Genomic DNA, 5,294 nt, shown 5'->3' with positions numbered 1-5,294 from the left:
TTTAAACTATTTTCTACAGACATTTATAAAACAAGAGAAGTTTCGTATTTTCATATACTGTAGTTAAAAATGAATGTATATAACTATTTTGCTGTTTGTATGTACTGTACATATCCAAACTGTTTTAATGCACAGTATAAATGTGAATATTTTATGAAGAATTATATTATTTATGCTCCATAAATATGTTTCAAAGTTTATCGTAAGGCCAAGAAAATTGCTCCTTGTTTAGGCTTTACAAAAAAAAAAAATAAATAAGGGGGAGCTCCTTGTTTAGGCTTTACAAAAAAAAAAAAAAAAATAAGGGGGAGATGTTTTTAGAGATTTCCGCCACACTCCAGGCTAAATAAGTGTTCAAGTGTTTTATTGAATTATTCAAGAAATGTTGGAGCTCCCCCTGCCCCCCCCCCCAAAAAAAAGGAGCGATTCAAGAAATGATGGAGGCCCCCTTCCCCCCCAAAAAAGGAGAGAGTTGATTGTGCGAAGCTTTGTCCACACAATTTATGGGCATGATAATGTCATATCACACCCATATATGGACGTGATGATGTCATATCACACCCATATATAGGCATAATGATGTCATAATATTACATGGGTGAATCCATGTACGGTACTGTACATGTGTTACACTTATGAGAGTGGACAGAGAGCTTAAAATTGTCTGCTTTTTGGATTCATCATTGATGGTGAAATGCAAATTAGTGAGAGTCATTCGGTTTAAAAATTTTTGCCTAAAAGAGTTATAATTCATCTACCGTAGCTTATGTATATGCAAGAGTGGATACTGCCTTTCAAAATGTTTAATCAAATATTATACTAAGTGAAATGAGTGGGCGGGTTCCCCAGCTAAAGGCAATTATCAAAAGGTGATCAAACAGTGTGTCTTCGTAGCTACTCAGTACATTATCAGTTTATACTCATCTGAATTAATTACTGTACATTTATCGCTTTTTCTGCAGTATTTATAATTTATTAGAGTATACATTAGAATAGTAGTAAAATTCAATATTTATGACGTATTTAAGTTTATTTTGACTAAAATCTCTATCATTATTGTTTTTATCACCTTCATAATCATTATTACTATATCATAATCATTATCATCTTTAAATTATCATTTCCATTTGATATACTGTATATTGCCGTTCGTCGCCATCATCATTGTTGTCGTCATCATCTTCATTATCATCAAAATCAGATCAGCAGCAGATTTTACCAATAATATTCATGAACTTCAAACACCAATAAGAAGGTAATTACCGGTACATCATTATCGTGATCATCATGATGATAATTTGATTGTGATAATGAAATGCAAATGATCACTGATCATCTATTGGTTCTTAACTTCTTTAACCACCTTTAGTAAAAACTGTGTGCAATCACTGATTTCCACTTAGTAACCAGTGGGGTGGGGTAGGGTGTAGGGTATTGCAATCAAAATAACATAAGATTAGGCACTTAATTCAAAATTTAAAGTACAATAGAAGCACACATGGAACCACAAAGATCACCATACTGTATTAAACAAATAGTTCCATATCATTGTTTTATTCCTTTTATATAATTATTACTTGCACTATTTATACACAGCACTTGTTAGAATGTATATAAATTTATGACAAAATTAAGATTACCTGATAGATTGCTGTATATATATAAAACTGATTTGTTTTTGTTTATAACAAACATAATATAAAAAAGAGCTAATGTGTAGATTATCAGATGTTGTAGGTGCTAAAGAAGACAAGTTTGCAATTTACAGAATGATTGGATGGCTATATTTGGAAGCAGTAAACTCACCTTGTTCTGCAATCATTTTTATTAATCACCATAACAAGTAGAATATTATGCAATGTCTTATTAGCATCCTTGGCAAAAAAAAATGGGAAAAAAATGTATACTTCTTTGTTTAAGTGGTATTGCAACACTGTAAAGTTGGCAAACTTCATGTTTTTTTATCCAAGTTAATTTCCGCTGTCTACACAGTTTATTTCCTAGGTCAATGTTGTCATGTGGTATTTTAAAGTGAACTATAACTTTCATTAATTTGGAGTGGAGCTGTAACTTGGTGGCTAAGATTTGTGTCTTCCAATCTCAGGGGTTGGGTTCAAATCCTGTCTCCACTCCTGAATCATAATCACAGATCCATCCTATAATTGGCAAATGTGCTGTAGAATGTGGAAGAAATTTTAAATAAAATTGTATTACGTTGAATGTGAATGTTGTACTGATGTCACTTGACAACTCAATGGATAAGATGGATTGGGTTGCCTCTTAAAATTATATCACTTTGACCCTTGGAGATATAGGCCCACAGTATTACTTGTATGGATGCATCAATACTGCTTGTTATGCAACCTGAAAAACATATCTTTTCATTGTGAATGTTTTGATTGATTTCTGAAACATGACTCAGAATAGACAGTGTATCATTAAGGAAATGATCAAATGATATTATCCATTGTATCAAAACATGATCAAATAGAGTATTGTGTTCTCCTTCCACCAATGGTTTCTTTATGTAAGCAATTTGTAATCAAAACTAGAATTTAATTGATACAGTGGTTGCCAAGCAATAAACGTTATACTATAAGAATCTGTTTGTCACCATTTTGAGTACTTCTTCTAAACTTGAGTTATATACCGTAGTTCCTCGTGTGTAAGCCCACGTCCAGATTACTGGATCTCCACCTGCCAGCCTTTCCACATGTTTGATTTGAATGAGATGCTTTCAGAGATGCTTGAGATAAAAAATTGACCTCTAATTTGGCAGTGCTTATAATTGAAAAGGGATTCCCTGGGTAAGCCCACCCCACAAAAATGGCCTAATTTCAGCTTAAGGGAGAGGGGATGCGCAAATTTTTGGCCTGTAGAACAATTTCTGTAATGTTTTTATACTTGGATTTTCTTTGTTTCACAAAGCTTTACCCCAAGTGCTTGTCGAATTTCTCGGTGCTGATTACCACTATGTACTGCCAACCACCAAAGTGTAGCTATAATCCTGAGTAAAATTATTATAACTGAAATAATAAATTCTTTATTTGTCCTTAGTAATACAATAGAAATTCATCTTGAAGACCAACAACTCAACATTACTGTATTATATTTGTATTATCATTATTATCAAAATACATGTATCTTGAACATATTTATTGCATACTGTACAGTATATCACTGAACCAAAGTTTATATCTTGTGATTTACAGTATACTGTATATAGTCAATGCATATTATGCAATACCATCAGGGAAAAATAAACATGGGAAATTCCAAAGACTACTGGTTTATCCTAATAATAGCTCTGTGGTTGAAATATTAATAGGAACAACATTTAAAAAAAAATGCAAACTGTATTAATTATGATACAGAATAACAATACATGTATTCTAATAATAAGATCTATTATTGATGGTGTTCTTCTAAATCTGTGAATCCCCTTGGTGATGTGTGTATGACTGTTTTTCTGTAAAAAAATATAAATATTACCATACTGTAGTACTCATAATATTCTAAGATAACTTAGAATCTACATCATTATTGATCCTTACAGTATGTTTCAAAATCTTCTCCTTCAAAGTCTTTCAATTAACCATTTATCTATTCAAATATCTAATATTTGTCAGAATACAGCCAATCACTGATGATCATTAATACACATTGTCCAATAGCTGATCATCATTATTCTTTGGCATCCAATAAATGATGATTATTATGAGTAAAGCTTCAATGACTAACACTAACATTGATAGCTCCCTGGAGATGCTTTGGCTGTAATCTTTGGCATACAGCAGCAATCCAATATGTATGAGATGAGCTGCGAGGATGAGTCATCAAGATCAAATAGATTATGAATGCCCAATATTCATCAGTGCAGAATTATGTTACAGTAATACTCTAGTACAGTAGTACAGTAGTACTATCTACTGTACAGCATAGCTGCCAAGTTGGCAAATGTTGCTGACTTGAGTATTCACAACCCACCATGATTTAGAAAACTTTTATTTTTAGCATCTCTAGATACTTAGTACTATACTGTAGAAAGTTCTATATTGAACACATTGCAAACATATAGGCCTAAAGTACTACAAAATTGGGCCTCCACAAGCAGATGATTGTGTTTTACAGTACTGTACTCTATAACAGACTGACATCGGGCTGTAATTCGATATGGTATTTTTTGTATTATTTTTTAATGTGAATTGTTAGGAAAAGCACAAGATTTCGCAAAAGACTTTTCAAGAAGCTATAGTTAGGGCTTAAGATTCGGTCTGAAAGTGCATTTATGCATTTTCCCTTATAATAATAATAACTCTATTGAGCCGTTCACTTATAAACAGTGGCACACACTATCAACTGGTGCGTTCACAATAAAACTACACAGTACATTTGTACATTAAGACACATAGTATAAAAAACATACAATACATAAAATATAGTAAAATGACGATTCTTTTAGTTGAACATTAAAAAAGAGCATTAAAAAAATAAAACTACTAATTATGGCAGAGAAATGTTTAAAATATTTGTTAAAAAGACAGATATGCACACCGGTAATAAAAGCATAATACTGTAACTGTTTAAATCCTTAGGCTCTTTAAAACGATAAGGATTAAAACAAGTTAAAAGTTTAGAGTTAAGCAATATAATAAAAGAATGTTAAAATATACAGAATACAAAACATGACATTGGTTAGAATTATTTTATCTATTTACATTCGCTAAAATTTCACATCTCGCTTTCAATGTTCTTTTTAATAAGGACTTACAAGCCATATCAAAAATATTATTGGTTGTTTCATTTTGTTCATATTCTGCATATATATTGGCGTTGCCTAGTAACATTTTGAGTTTTGTATTTAAATCACTATAGTACTAATAAAATAGTGCCAAATATCTTGGTAGTTTATTCTATACAGTTCATGTTCAAGCTTATTTACCTCATCAATTCTTATATCGTTAATTACAGTGCTTCTAGAAGTGATTAAAAAATGATTTAAATCTTCGATTTCTGATTGGCACAAAGGGCATATCTCTTCCATGTCATCGTTCCACTTAGATACCCTGCCATTGAGTTGCAAAGTGTTAGAATGCACTTTAAATTTTAGATTTGCACCTTTAAAATCAGTCTTATCTAGTAAATATTTCTCTATCCCTCTATAAAGAAAAGTACTGTAATACCTTTAAAGAATTTAATTTGCAGATCAGTGGCGTATCTAGAAGTCTTGAAATGGGGGTGCTGATGGGGACGCGAAGGTGAAGTGGGGGGGGGCTCAATGATCAGTTGAGGGG

This window comes from Anneissia japonica, unplaced genomic scaffold (genome assembly GCF_011630105.1).
Source record: "Anneissia japonica isolate Jap-2015-1 unplaced genomic scaffold, ASM1163010v1 scaffold287923_len1623670_cov205, whole genome shotgun sequence".
NCBI classification, from domain to species: Eukaryota; Metazoa; Echinodermata; class Crinoidea; order Comatulida; family Comatulidae; genus Anneissia; species Anneissia japonica.
This window is presented reverse-complemented; position numbering follows the sequence as displayed.